The sequence below is a fragment of the Dromaius novaehollandiae genome, chromosome 5, assembly GCF_036370855.1.
Source record: "Dromaius novaehollandiae isolate bDroNov1 chromosome 5, bDroNov1.hap1, whole genome shotgun sequence".
Taxonomy (NCBI): Eukaryota; Metazoa; Chordata; class Aves; order Casuariiformes; family Dromaiidae; genus Dromaius; species Dromaius novaehollandiae.
The window spans coordinates 16,626,924-16,642,661 of record NC_088102.1 but is presented as its reverse complement, the minus strand read 5'-3'; the positions used below and the strand labels follow the sequence as shown (position 1 = coordinate 16,642,661).

Genomic DNA, 15,738 nt, shown 5'->3' with positions numbered 1-15,738 from the left:
GTCCTGAAAAATCACCAAGGCAACCTATTCCTCCATTTACTCTTTACTCACTCTTTGTTGTCATGAATTAAGAGTCCAACATTCAGATATGTTCTCTGCCAGTTTCCTGGAGAAATGTTAACAGAGCAAGAACTCTCCCATATAACCCAGCTCAAAGTGCTTAAAGCTTTCATGATTAGATGTTATGGCTCCCAGCTGTGACCTCCTGAAGCCATCCAGACAAGAGTTCTCTCCAAAAGTAGAATATGGTAGGGGAGAAAATGGGAAATTTCACTCATCTACTTGAGCCCAAGCTATTTCAGCTTCATGCTAAAATACTGAAGATCCTGTTTTATCACCTTGATACTTAAATCTAAAGAGAACATTGACTGAAGTATTGCAAATGCCTGGATAATTGAGCTGCAGATGAAGCCTGGCTTTTGCATTTATTACTTGCCTCACATCCCTGAACCAGTAATGGTTCCTCCTTTGCAGGGTGAGGAACCTCTCTAAAGCTCTGGAGATGATCACATGCATTCATGTGATTGTGATCTCTTTCAGAAACAAGTGTCCATAGCAGGTTACCTACTTGCAACACCTGCTTCAGCACCCTGGAAAGACTGCAGAACATTCCTCAGCTGCTCTTTGAGAAGTTGTTCACATTCCTCAGGTTTAACTAAGTAGATCACACTAGAGCTGGGTCTTATCACCCTACTACAAATGAGTTAGCAGAGTCCCTCCTACAAATAAGTAAAAGACATTGAAAAATTAAAACAGAATTTTGCTGCAAGGTATTTGCAAAATTGTGTTAATGCTTAGACTAGATCCATATTCAAACATGAAAGAAATCCCAGAGAGAGTTCTAAAATGTTTCCAACACACTAGGTTTTATTCAGATAGAGAAGGATTAAAACAAAAAAGAAAGAAAGAAAGAGAAAGGAAAGCCTTAGGACCAATGCTTTAACTAGTAGAAGTAAAGAAAGAAAAAAAACTGAGCAGTTATTACAACAGTTTCAGAAAAAGAAAAGGAAAATGACTGGAAAGCAAAGTAGTTGTGCCTATTGGGAAAGTTGAAAGTGAAAACATTGCTCTAGAACTACAGATGAGGAACCAATGGAAAGCAGAGGCCAAATACTTTTTCTAGTAGACACCACTGATCACAGTATAGAGCATTTATAACATAAATAGCTCCAAATGTTTTCTTGAATCTTTTATTTTCTGAATTAGTATTTTGAGTGTGTATCTGAAAGGAGAGTCTGTTCTCTGTTCGTTTCTCCTTTGAATGCAGATGTATCCCTTGTATGGGATGCTGCAACTATGCCATTTCAGATTTCAGGTTAATTGTGTAAATATTAGAGGAAAAACAGTGGTGTTTCCTTTATGAACATTGAAAAATGAGTCCTCTGTTTGTTCTTTTCTCAAATCCAGGAAAAAGTTATTGTGGTATAAAAATGGCTCTGTTCTTTGGGTATAATTCTGTTTTGTACAGGTATCTGGTCCAAGACCTTGGAGAAACTTTGGTCTTATTTAAGCAGGTACCTGAAACTTGTGTTAGTTCTCAGCAGACTGAGTGGACAGAGACTTCTGCCAAGGAAGAGCAATGCTCTTTGTCTTGCAGAAATATAAACAGTAGATTCCTCACATGAAAGACAAGTATTTAAGACTGTAAATGAGGTATTTGATCTGCGCTATTTTAAAGATCCAAGTCCCATAGGAAGCTGACTCACTTCACTCTTGATAGTGTCTAACAACAGTTAAAAAATCACTGTCAACAAAATAAGAATCAAGGTTCTCTGTGACTGCGTGTATATGTTTCTGAAGGCTCTTGTGCAAACACAAGTGATTGTTTATACACATACTGTGGCACAACAATATTTTAGCTTGATTTGTATTGTTTATCACCCATAGTCAAATATCAGTGATTGTATACTGGATACAGCAGACAAACTTTGCTTTTGAAATAAAGTATAGCAAGACAGAAATCCAGGAATATGATGTCATCAACAGGGGATGAGTCTGTTCTCTTCAGGGAGGGGCAGAAAAGCAGAAGTTAGACTCATTCATACAACAGAAAGGGCTTGGCTGTTCACTAGCAAGTATTGCACTTCACTCCTTTGTACCTGCTCTGTGGCGTATTTGCAATCAAGGTATGTGTCTCTGCATCTCTTTAATATTAAAAGTTCCCATTATTTAAATTCAGTCGAGTTTATTGTTTTTAGGAAAAAGCTTCTTGAATTCTTAATATGTTCCTCATTCAGTTAAAAAAGAGCCAATGTTATTAATGTTCCAGGAAGAAGGAATAGAATAATTGCTGCTAATGTAGTTTTGTAAGTTGGCAGGTTTTGCAGAGGTGTAACATTTACAGAAAAATGCTTTATTCGAAGGTATCCAACATGCCACAGACACAAGGCTTTTCACCTGCTGCAATGACTATCCAGCGTAGGGGCTATCCAGGGCAATGATCTGTTCTGTCAGGAAGCTATTTAATCTCTTGCATGGTACCCTGGGGTGCCCCTTACTTTGTCTCACAAAAGAACTGAAAGTGCAAACAGCTAACTTCGTTTTCAGTTCAGAAATTATTTGTCGAGTAGTAGAGAAACAACAGAGGCAATTCTTTCCTGTACGTCTGAGTATGTCCCATTTTCTCTGTGTTTGTTATTTTGGTTGTAAACTTTGCGGGGCAGGAAGTGTGCTTATATGTATACCTTACGCTGCTAACCTGTCTTGCCTATACTGACTGAATGACAAAGACAAAGCCTTTAAAGTTATGTCTTATGTAACAAAGAAAAGTTTAGGATGACCTTTAAACATCATTATCAGTTCCTTTCTAACATCTGTATCCAAATGAAAAAGTACAGTAGGAACATGATTTATAAGACGCTGATAAAAAAAAAGAGCTTAGAACTGGAATTGTAATTAGGACGATATAACTGAAAGGCCAAAGGCTGGAATATATACCGTACAAATTTAGCCACTCATTTTCCATTACTCAGTATACTAAGCAGCAGCCTTATCATTATAATAATAGTTATACAGAAGCATGACATGAAAAGTGTTCAAATAGTTTGTCGTTAGAATCCTTGTTTTTAGGATATTATAAGCAATCTTACAGACACCACCTCATAAAATCATATTTTTACCTTGAACAGCTGCATATATTCTCTTAAAGAAGCTAGAAGACAGCTGGCTAGAAAGATCTCTGTTTCTAGAGCAGAATCTCTAAGATGGAAGTATCAGGATATTGAGTAATATCAGTCATATGATTTTCATCTTGTGTGCTGTTCCCTGAAAACGTGCAACAAGAGTTGCAAATGTGCAAGAGTAGAGAGAGAAAAATTTGCACCTAAGAATCATTCATAGACTTCCAAACATATTTTTCTTCATAGCTGTTAGGTGTGAATAGCACAAGCACAAAGAGAAGAGACAAACGTACCTAACTATGTCTTTGGACTATCCAAAACAGAGGGACCTTCAGAAAATCTTTGCCAGGTTTTCCACTGAGCCCCGTACGTGCCAGAACAGGACTGAGAGAGTTAGTCAGAGCTACCTGAACATTTTGTACCATCCAACAACAGTCTTTCTTAATGAGTTAGAGTTTCCTGAATTAAGGATATCATTCCACTTGGACACAGCTTTAAAAAATTCTCGCAGCTATGTAATACTTGAAATCTTTTTTCAGGCAGAAGACAGGAGGAATTTAGGAAAAGTTTTGGGACGCTGACTATGAAGAGTCTAAATTTCACTGTTTAAGAATAGTCAGTCTATGATCGTCTCTTTTTAGTGGAAAGAAGGGGGCAAAAGGCACTTAGGAACCCAAATCCCACTGCTTTCAGTCATAGTAAGAATAAAAATCTTACTGCAAGTCCAGAAAAATTGGTCAAAGAATAGTTTTGCTTTTAAAAAAATGCCCTCACAGTAACCAAGTCAGCAACAAAAGTACACCCAAATTCATTAGAAACATTAATCAATATAAAGTTTTTCAAAAAAAAATAAAAATAAACATTTTCTGTCAAAATGTCATTTAGCTAAAAACTCAATTTTTCATTAAAAGTTACATATAAGCCAGACTTGTTCCACTGTCACTCATGTTTTTTAAAAAGCTCTGTCTCAACCCTCTCTACTTTCAAACATTTTCCTTGGTTTTCTAACGGCTGATCTTTCTGCATCCTTGCGTTTAGCATACTTCAAATTTTACACACATAAGAGATGAGAAGTTTTATCTCTGCCTAGCTGATACATAACTGTAAACAAACATAGCACTAAACCTTTCCTTAGCCAGAACCAAATCCTACAGTCAAGTCTCTGTGTGCTGACTCACAAGCACAGCTAATACTGGTTAAACAGCTGAATCAGCTTCTGCTCTCACCCCAGTACCCCTCTCTCTGCATTTGCTGATCCCCTGGTGTACTCAGCTAAACCATATCTGATTTTAGGGTACTTGATGCACAAGAGGAGTGAAGAAGCCTGCTGTGAGATAATAACTGTTTCAGCGATTCCCTGTTAGACCCCAGCATTAATGAGGCTATGATTTCCTAGAGCAAAGTTTTTGGCAACAATAGGGGTTTATAGTATTATTGCTCTTTCTCTGCTTCCCACTTCTCCCCTCACTCACTTGCTGATGTTGCTTCTGCCAATGCACTGTGTTGCAGATCAGGGAAAGGTTAAACGTAATGTGGAAAGAAACTTTGCTTAAAGTGCACCTGCTTCCTGAATTCATGAATAGGGTGGCCATACAAATACCTGCTGTGGCACCAGGAAAGGAGTTGCTATGGTGCAAAAATGGTAACACATGGCAGGAGCAGACTGGGTGGAGATGAGACAGTAATACTTTAAAGTGGTATTGCATAAGGCTGCATATTGTGAGACCAAAAGGCACATAGCACAGCTATGAGAATATCCATCCCTTGGTGAACCTTGCACTAAGAAGTAAACAGCTCGTCCATGGGGGTAGAGCAAAGCAGGAAACCAGCTTCTCTTCGTCGTACTCAGCTCCCAAGGAGCCATGCTGTTCTGTGTAGATGTAGGCATGCCATTCCCCCTTTCCCTAGGTGAGGAGTTTTTGATAACATAGCACCACAAAGCAGCAGCTGGACAAGCAGAGGGCTTAAGAGTATGTGCGGCTGTTTGGTTAGTTCAGCCACACAGGCTGCCTGCACTTAACTCTGTCAGTGCAGAGTAAACAAAGGAGAGAGGAACATTTAACAGCTAATTGCCCTTGGGTAGTTCAGAAGAGAGCAAGATGTCCTGCTCAGGCCGTTGTGGAACCACATTAACATTGGCTGCTCTTTGTCTCTTACTTGCTCTGGTGGTTTTCAGGTCTGAGCCTGAAACCACACCAACCTAGCAAGGAACTAAGCTGGCAAAAAAATGAATACCATGCAGCATAACAGTACAATTTCTCACCAAATTCTGGCCAGTCTAAGCCTAAGTGCTTCCCAGGTGAACCATCCCTCACCTCACCAGTCCTTGACTGTATTTTTCCTTCTCCCTCACTGACTTTGGCACTTGTGCAAGATCCAGCCAGAGATCTAAACTCCCTGATCCAGCGTCCTGTGAGGTCAGATGAGAACCCACATAAAGGAAACCGCAAGAACTGATGGGCAGGGATAGAGGGAATAGAGAGCAACCCTGTACTGTGACAGCCCTCAGATAAGTAGGCCATAACTACAATGGGCACTTACTGCAAAGAGCAACCCAGAAAGAATATTGTAAACTCAGCCTTTGCCTGATATGTCTTCACACAGATGAAGACAAAGTTTCCTTGCACCCTCTGGTGACCATCATAGTGAGGATATATCATTTGCTTAGCAGTAAAAGTAGTATGCTGGGGCTGCGGAACCCGGGTCATGGTCCAATACCCCACCATAAGTGCCCCAAAACTGAGGAGTTAAATATTGGATAACAGACACCAGTGGGATACAGGCCAGACAAACACAGGAGTAGCACTGCCTGCTGAAAGCGTGCTATCTTCGTTCTGATGATAAGCAAACTCCAAAGCATTCAGATATTGCGGCCGAGTTGCTACATTAGAAACATAGCTAAAATGCGTGAGGTCCCTCGGCAGAGAAAGTGTTTCCTGAAAGTATGCATTCCCCCGGAGTGACAGATTTGACTTACTTCCCCGGCTGTGCTATTTACGCTCTTACCCCTCGTATGTTAACTGCTCAACTGGATTCTACAGGGTTGGGCTTGTTTTTGTGATCTCGCCAAACAAATCTGATCAGTGAGGTTTGCAGACCCGCCAGTGATGAGCTTTGCACACTAAGGTATGCAAATATGGTGATAGTGTTGCAAATAAAGGTAGCTTCAGGTTACGGTTAATTCTAGTGAATGGAGCTGTCAAAGCACAGAAAACAGTTTCTCCCATTCATGTTAGCTGAGACTACAGGTAAACTCTGCAAAAGAGAGAGCAAGCTACAATTAGACTTCGAGGTCTCTCTGATATTAACACAACTGTACCTGTGTGTCAAGAGGCAGAACTAGCCATAGGTGTTTTTCCTTCTGCAGTTTTTCTGGTTTGGCAGAAGGGAGCACACTGGGGGCATGTTCTTTGGGACCTGCTTTCTCATGTCTCCAGAGGTGCTCTGTTTCTTTGCTGTGGCTGTGTGATTTCCGATCATCTAACTGACTCACTGAAAGGCTACTACTCTGAAGTGCCATGGGGCACAAAACAAGGGCAGCAGGTTCCCCTCCAGAGGGGTGGTTTGAGCCCTTTACCCACACACATGCGACAAAGCAACAGCCCAAGCCACTTCCTGATGCAAATGATAAACTATCTACAGATAAGGGGCAGGCCAGTAAGCTGGAAGTGTTTCTTCAGGCCTTCTGAGCATTTCTGTGAAAAAGCAACTGCGAAGTCTTCACAATTAAAAGGTAGAACCTGATCCTTAAACAAGAAATGAGAAGACAGAAATATCTATGTCACTCAGTCTTAGATCAGCTCCATAAGCACCTCTCATTTCCTTCTCCAGTAGTCTTTCCCTATCTCAGGCTTTATTCTACACTATCTGTGTTATACTTGGCTTCTGTTTAGATTATAAGCTCCTTGAAGCAACGCCTTTCTTTATGCTTGCATAACTCTTGCACATTGAGCCTTACTGAATCCTCTGGTCATCAGTGTAACGCAGACAGTATGGTAATACCTGCGGAGCTGTGTTCCAGGTCCTAGCTGGTAAACTGGGACAAAGAGCAAGCCAAGAAAACAGCCAACTGAAGGGAAATAAAAAGTGATAGAATTAACCACACAGGATAGATCCTCAGCTGAAGTGAATGGTCACAATGCCATCAACATCAGCAGAGTAATAACTTAGAGCAGCTGAGGTCTTACAGATGTGTTAGTAGAGATGAACAATTTGCTTACTGGTCATGATAGGGTAGCCACATCCTTTTTCTAGATTGAATCCTGGTCCAGGAACCAGAAGGTAGGACCTTTCACCATTTCTGGTGAACTGCTTGTTTTCCTGTGAAATCAGGATACAGAGTGCTGTGTCACTGAAACACTACTTTTACTCTTTTCCTAGCCAGGAAGGTCAGAAATCTATGCCGTGGATGTGCCCTTAACTATCATCACAGGTAAGCTTTGCTGTGGGGTACAAAATATGACCAAAGACAGATTTAACTTCTATAGCTGTACAGCTTGAGCTTGATGCTGAATTTCATCCAATAATTCTTACAACGAATATAACAAATGTCATCATGCTATTTATTATAATGGTCTGATCTCCTTAAAAATCTGTGATATCTGAGCTCAAGGATAGAAACTTATTCCTTTAGACTAAGCCATGTAAATCAAACCCTTCAGACACTGTGCTCGTACTCTGGAGAGCCCTTCCACATGTCCCCTGTGCAGGATCATGCTTTACCCTACTCCAGTTAGCTCACAGATGGTTGTTCTCCTTGGCATCACCCGGAAAGTTGTGCTGCCTGCTGCTTCCAGGGCTGGGCACTGGAAACACACACTTTCTCCCAGAGTAAACAGCAGAATGGCAGGCACACAGTTTGTGGCACTAAAAGTGCCCAGGAAATGTTTGCTTTGTGGAAATTCTCTCTTCTCACTCTCAATACACGCATATACAGACATATGCAAAGATACAGATTTATCAGCATCTTGTCAGAGAAGTAAAATACATATTCATCTGCACAATCATGCTATACATGCGGCCCTGTCCTACCCATTATCATATCACCCCCTGAGATGGGGTGATCCAACAAGGGGCCTCCACCTTCTCTGCTCTCTACCACTTACTTTCTGGTCTCCACATTTTTACTTGAACAAAGAGATCAAAGATAATTTTGATCAGACATTTCTGATGTCTCCATCTATTAGGATCAAGACTTCTTTGTTAATTTCTTCTCCTTCACTTAGTCAAAGAAGGATTTTTCTTTTTTTTTTTTTATTCTAGTCAATGCTGAAATTTCCAAGTCATGAGGATCTGGGACATGAGGACATGAAGATCTGCCTCATGGGCAGATAAACAAGCAAAAGCAGTTATCTTCTTACAAGTCTTCATTCCTTCTGGAGATTTATAGTAAGTAACAGAGTCAAGTAATTAAGCTGGACTAGCAGTGGTTTAAAACTTAAGCCCTTTCCAAACAGCCTTATTCTTGTTTTTTCTGGGTGAGTTGCATTTTCAAAGTGATACTGCTCCAACCTGGTTAAAACAGTCATAATGAATCAGACATGAAGGTGTTTCCTGAATGGGTGGCATATTTTTCACAGAAAATTTTAATTTATAATATATTCATTAAAAAAAATGGAGCATGTCCAGGCATGTTCCATAAGACAATTGTGTGCTCTCACCTTCTACTTGCATCATTTCTTTGAGGAGACATTTTTTTCAGTGAAAGACTCACCTTATAGTCAAGAAATCCCAGCCAGCTGGCTCAGCAAAAGAAACATTTCCCAGAAGTAAAAGGAAGGAGAATTAACAAAGTGGAGCCAGTCTTCTGTAGGTGTTTCCTGCAGTGTTTTAGAAACATTAGTCTTTTTCAGAAATGCAAGAAGACAGGAATCTGTTTTCTTCCACAATAGACTTAGTCTATACATTGCCATTTAAACCATGAGCTCATAACTGTACAGTTAAAGACATGTGAGATTTTATTGTGCTACACTTTGCATCATGTATCACTAGACATAGGTTTACTGCATAAGCAATTTCCAGCATGTGTTTTTGTGTGTTTTAAAAAGCAATTAAATGAGACATATTCATAAGTTTTGGGTTAGGATGAATGAATTCTGGTCAGATAACTAAAAAACTAAAGAAAGGCTTGACTTTAAATACCAGATTCAAACATTTAAAATGTTGGACTTTCTTGAAGTGAAATAAAATAAAGATCAAAACTGTGTTAATGATCTATGTTTTATAACAGTTTGAATGAAAATCCCAGATAAAACTCTCAAAACTTTGGTATATTCCTGACTCAGACTAGGATCCTTATTTATTGTTTGTTTTGTATCCTTTTCAGGAAATTAAAAACCTCTTCATTCCTTCTTTCTTTCCATCCTTTCTCCCTTCCTTCCTTCGTTCCTTCCTAGTAGCAGCATTTCTCCTCTATTTGTTTTCCACAGCAGCATTGTCTTCTGTTCCAGAACTCATATCTGCTCGTTTTCTCCTCACTTGTTCCTGTCCTTACACTCTGCCACAAGCCTTTCTGCCTGCTACAGAAAACTGTCACATGAAATACTATACAGTGCTTTATGTTCCACCATCATTATAAAAGCCATGGTACACAGGTTCAAAGGTGACATAATTCACTTATATCAGGACATTTTTCAAAATTATCAAGGCTGGTCAGAGGACAGTGTTTCTGTTTCTCGGAAAAATTTGGAAGGGCAGAAGGAAGCAATGAAATGTATAATTTAATTCCCATCAGGAATTAAAGAATCTTGATATCTTTTATGAAAACAAGAAACCAAACCACAGAACTCATGCACAAAAGAAATCTGTCTGGGAATGGGTATCACAGAAGAGGGGCTTTGAACCAGGCACCTTCCTCCTTAAGCAAGTGACTGAGGGATAAGCCATAGAGAGTTGATATCTTTCATTCTCTCCTTTTTGGAGCTGGTCCACTTTGTAAAGATAACTGCTTAACTGGCCAGACAGAGCAAGAGCGAATCAAGGACTTGAATCTGGGTTTCATGCTAAGCTGTTGGCTATTTGCCTCCTCCTTTGTTCAGGATCAGAAATTACATCTTTAAAACCTTTCCTATTAAATTACCCAAATCTTTTTTGAAAATTTTTTCTCATTAAAAAGGTGAATCAGTTTCTCCAGAAAGTTTCTGTTTCAACAGTCATTTTAATAGGAAAAGAAAGTCCTCCTCCTTCAACATTTACTAAAAAAAGTCTCCTACATGGCTGCAATACTACGTGGGTGTGGTGTACCAGAAAATGTGATCCATTAACCTTTATCACTGTACAGCAAACGGGCAGCGAAGCCACCCAGCAGCAACTCAACACCATTCAATGACTGCTCAGTCTTTGAAGGGTCCTTGGTTTTTGTTAGCTTTGGGTACAATCATTCTTTGGAGGAGCTGTGGCATATACTGAGGGTATATCTGTTTTTTGATAGTAAGGCACCTTCCTCTCCAGCGTACAGACTAGTAATTTTTAATATGGATTTCTGAAAACTGACCTGTTTCCCATTGCAAATGCTTACTATGTTGGCTAAGTCAGGAGCAAAGACATGAAAATAATATGAAATGACTGTCCCAGCTGCTCAAAGAACAGTATAACAGGCTGTTATGGTTATTAGCCTAGGTTATTAGCCTAGGAAGGGCAAGGAGAAATGGTTTTCTGAAGTTTATCACTGAAGAAGTCAAATAAGTTCCAGACTAGGCTTCCTCCTGAGAAGTGGTTGCACTGCTATACCCTGCATTTAGGAACACTCAAGACAGTATGAAATTATAAAAACACCCAACTTTGTTAGTAAAGACCACTTGCTATTTAGGTAATAAATATCTTATGCTTGTATGGCCTTCCATGACACAAACCTGTTATGCTGGAGATCATTCACTAGGGTATTCCACGAGAAAAGCCAGGCTTTTCAGGAGGCTGAAATATGATTGAGTTTATAGGCTGATGTAGATTTTGGGATGGGTATACAGCTGTTGTCTAAGACTCTCTTAAGAAGGTGGTAGAGATGCTAACCTGAATATCCTGGATAAATTCTATCTTTCTCCTCTAAATTCTACCTGCATGAAATTAATGCAGTAATTTGAATTGAACATTACATGGTTAATCCTAATTTCTAGCCTGTTCTGCTGTCAGAGCCCAGTAATGTACTATTTGTGCCCAGTAATGCACGACTACTCAGTGAAGTTGTCCATATATCCTTTTGGTGGAAGGCATTAAGGGAATGCAAGGCATTATTACCATTTTATACAGAGGACACATGTCTGTGATACCCTCAGAAGTCTGCCTGCACTAAGGACTCCTCTGCTTGCACAGAGTCATCATTGTACAGCTGAGTAATAGAAAAAGTAGCTGTGGCTGAAACGTTTCCAGCTGCTGGTGGGGATGATTATTTGTAGTTGGGGACAGAGTTACAGTTTTGAACATCCTTTATGTTGCTATAATGTGCAACAAAACCTGAATCAACTCCAGAGTAAAATAATCAGTCGCCTGTATGATAAAAATTGATGAAAAAAAGTGGCTATCAAGGAAATGGCTAGTAGAGTTTAGTCACAGCAACCAGTCAGCCGTACATACTATCAGCTTCCAGTCTTTGCTATCAGGGACTTTCAGGCTTTTTTCATAAAGCCACAGTTGTGAAAGCCAGTGGTGAAAATGTGAAGCAAGTGCTGTGTTATTTTAGCTGCTCTTGATAGCAGTGTAACCATGATAGTGGTCGGAGGCGGTGGAGATGGCAAATCCCTACCCTTTCTCTAAACGGCTGCTACAATGTTCCCGAGGTGCTAGAAGCAAAGTGCTTTCAGGGCACAGAGCCACTTCATCTGAAAGGCAAATCTCTCCATAAAGTACTTAATACACAAAGAGAGCAACCCTGGCAGATGCTATTTGGCCATTAGACCTTTACATTCTGCCTAGTCATGAGAACTGTAAAGCTGCTACCTAGGGAAAAGGGCTGTATTTCAGCTAAGAGAAAGGAGTGTCTAAACTGAACTGAACAGGTCTGGTGTACTTTAAGAGTAACGTGACAAACATGGGAGCGTATCAGTGAGTGATTTTTTTTGAACAGCTCTACTGTGCTTCCACTACAGCAAGGCAAATAAACCAACATCAGTTGCTACATCTTCTTGGGGAACATAATTTCTTCAAAACTTACATTTTTTCCTCTTATTATTCCACATATGTTGCTCTAATTATTAATATCTTCTAGGGCTTTCTGCAGGATATTCCTATCGTTCTCTGTAATGAAAATATCAAGCTATTCATGTCACTGGCATACTTCATCAGTGCTCTCCTATTCTTCATACTGAAATCAACTATGTAAATATTTAATTAAATGGACTCCCAAACCAATTCTGAGAAACACCCTAGTAACAGTTCCTCCAGCCCACCTCTCAAGCGCTGCCTTTAACCAATTCAAAATTCATATATTTCTTTTCCAACTAAGCTATTTTCAACATGGCACTTGAAATAGTTCGGATCTATTTGGTTTTCAGGAAAGGCTTTTTTTAAAGCAGGAAATGCTTACTTTAACAAATAAATATAATCTACCTGCACAAGCTACACTTGGTAAAATCACTAGCATTTTATTTCTTTATCACATTTATTTTATTTCTTATCACTGGGCTCAAGATATTGTCTACCATTGTCTACATTGATGGATCTATTACATTGCTTATTGTCATTGGACCTGCCATTTCACATGGCATCAGATTTCTGCAAAGGATATTAACCAGGTCTCACAACATTAGTGCATTAAGCTCTCTGAATTTTGCAGTGCTGATGCAGTAAGCAAGTCACTTGTCATACAACAGAGATTCCTGCAGGTCCTGCAGTGTTTAGGGAAGGGGCTGCTACCTCCTTTCTCTCTATTTCAACCTGCTAAATTTACATGTCACCTCACAAAAATCAGGAATTTTATAGCCTTTCATTTGTTTTCCTAGCCCAGTTAAACTATGCAAGTTTTGATCATTCCACTCCAGCTTATTTTCAATCATCAAACCTACAATATCCTCACCGTGTCCTCAAGATAAAAAAATACCATCCTTTGTTTTCCCTGTGATGCTTTGATAGAACCATTTTTTTGCCTATGCTATCTGGGAATATCTAGGCGTTTCTTCATGTACCTCTGAGCATATTGCATATACATATAGCAAATATCTAAGAAACACCTCACACAGCAATACAATTCCTAGTAGTATTTATCTATCTAATTACATGACTGCTCTCTTTCTCTCTCAGCCAGTCTAGCAGAATGGGTTTCATTGCAGCCTTCCTAAACACAAGCTGAATTCTTTTCATTTTTACATTCCTCCTTAGTTCACATCTGATAACAAAAGACAAATGTTTTGTTTGTCTGTCTTTTATAAGCAACATACACCATTCAATGTGTGTTTCACTCCTACTACAATCTGATGTTTCTGTTATGCCTGTAATATGTGACAGTCTCCCATCCATCATCACAAATGTTACTTCCTCCATTTTATTAGGCTTGTGTAGTAGTACAAAACACTTGTTTCTTTCCAAGAATTAGACTGCAGTTAGATGGCAATTTGATTCTGCATTAGTGACATATTTCCCAGGAATGCTCTGTAGATGGACACTGTGAGTGCTGCAGCAGAGATAAGGGAGATGAAAGATTTCAGCCCTGGGACCAGACTTAGACTTTCCCAGCAGCCACTGCCACATGAGGAGCCCTGTGTGGTTCCTGGTGGCAAAACATGTTGGTCTCGCTCCAAGCAATGTTTCTGTTTCTTCTCTCCCTGTACAAACGGGCAGTTACATCACTGTAGATGAGCAGACCATGAGGTGGACTGAGAACTGGCTGAAAGGCAGAGCTCGGAGGGTTGTGCTCAGTGGTGATAAGTCTAGTTGGAGGCCTGTAGATAGCGGTGTCCCCCGAGCGTCAGTACTGGGTCCAGTATTGTTCAACTTATTCATCAATGACTTGAATGAAGGGACAGAGTGCCTCCTCAGCAAGTTTGTTGATGATATAAAACTAGGACAAGTGGCTGATAAACGAGAGGGCTGTGCTGCCATTCAGAGACACCTGGACAGGCTGGAGAGTTGGGCAGAGAGGAACCTCATGAGGTCTGACAAAGGGAAGTGCAAAGTCCTTCACGTAGGGAGGAATAACCCCATGCACCAGTACAGGCTGGAAAGCAGCTCTGCAGAGAAGGACTTGGGGGTCCTGGTGGACTGCAGGCTGACCATGAGCCAGCAATGTGCCCTTGTGGCCAAGAAGGCCAATGGTATCCTCTGTTGATCTAGGAAGAGCATTGCCAGCAGGTCAAGTGAGCTAATCCTCCCCCTCTACTCAGCCCTGGTGAGGCTACATCTGGAGTTCTGTCTCCAGTTCTGGGCCCCCCAATACCAGAGAGACATGGAGCTACTGGAGTGAGTCCAGAGGAGGGCTACTAAGATGAAGAAGGGACTGGAGTATCCCTCCTATGAGGAAAGGCTGAGAGAGCTGTTCAGCCTGGAGAAGAGAAGGCTGAGGGGAGATCTTATCAATGTGTATAAGTACCTGAAGGGAGAGTGTAGAGAGGATGGAGCCAGACCCTTTTCAGTGGTGCCCAGCAACGGGACAAGAGGCAACAGGCACAAATTGAAACACAAGAAGTTCCATCTGAACATGAGGAAAAACTTCTTTACTGAGGGTAACAGAGCACTGGAACAGGTTACACAGAGAGGTTGTGGAGTTGCCTTCTTTAGAGATATTCAAAAGCCATAGGGACACAATCCTTGGAAATGTGCTCTAAGTGACCCTGCTTGAGCAGGAGGGTTGGACGAGATGATCTCCAGAGGTCCCTTCCAACCTCAACCCTTCTGTGATTCTGTGATTATTTCCAAGACAATGCAATGGGGGAGATATTATCAAACTAAGCTGCAAGCCAGCTAACCTCAGGAATAAATTATGTTAATATATGATCATTTCCTCAGCAACAGAACCAATGTTGAGTGCAAGTTCTGTGCGGATGAAAAATGTGAGCAAAATATTATCTGATCATTGCCCCTATTGGCAGAAGCCCTTTTAGCTAATGATATAAACTAGTGAGTTCTGCGAGTCTTAGCAGACAATACCAAGCTTTGGGTTTATTTCACCATACTACAAACCAAGTCCATTATTCTTTTTTACATCTTTCCACTTAGCAATAAGCAGGGCCCCAGACAGCACTCTCTCCAGCACGCATCTCTCCCTTCTCCTCTACCTTTGTGACCTGCTAATGTGCAATGGCATCTGAACTACATCTGCCATCTCCTCCTCTCCATTTCCCTCAGAATCTCCTCTGCCTGTGCCTTTGAGAAAGGGAGCCACTCAGCCTCAAAGCTGGGCTGAATGGGAATCCTAAACCAGCGCGCTTGGAGATAAGTCTCACCCTGGCATTGTTTAAAACACCAGCCTAGCAAAGTGTAGCAGCTTTCCCACTTACTTACATTATTGATGCAAGCTAGCACTGCCTTCAAAGGTACCAAAGAACTTGAGAAACGGAGGAGACAAGGTTGATGCCACCTGCAAAGTTCATCCCTCTACTCTTCACCTTACCAAGTATGAAATACAAAAAAACAACAAAATCATTCTAGACAATATATGAAGATCGAGTGAGCAAGAAACAAAAGAACAGAAATC

At 40.6% G+C, this 15,738-nt stretch overlaps 1 protein-coding gene across 2 annotated transcripts in view; it reads left to right on the top strand.

Moving 5' to 3' along the window:
• The first annotated feature begins 2,003 nt into the window (after positions 1-2,003).
• BDKRB2 (bradykinin receptor B2) overlaps positions 2,004-15,738 on the top strand; it is a 28,191-nt gene continuing 14,456 nt past the window's right edge. Inside the window, exons 1-3 of one of the 2 annotated variants that reach the window (XM_064512111.1) lie at positions 2,004-2,126; positions 7,500-7,551; positions 8,382-8,507. The gene's annotated coding sequence lies outside the window, so the exon portion shown is untranslated. The remainder of the gene's footprint in view (positions 2,127-7,499; positions 7,552-8,381; positions 8,508-15,738) is intronic. The other variant, XM_026107682.2, reaches the window with a different exon arrangement.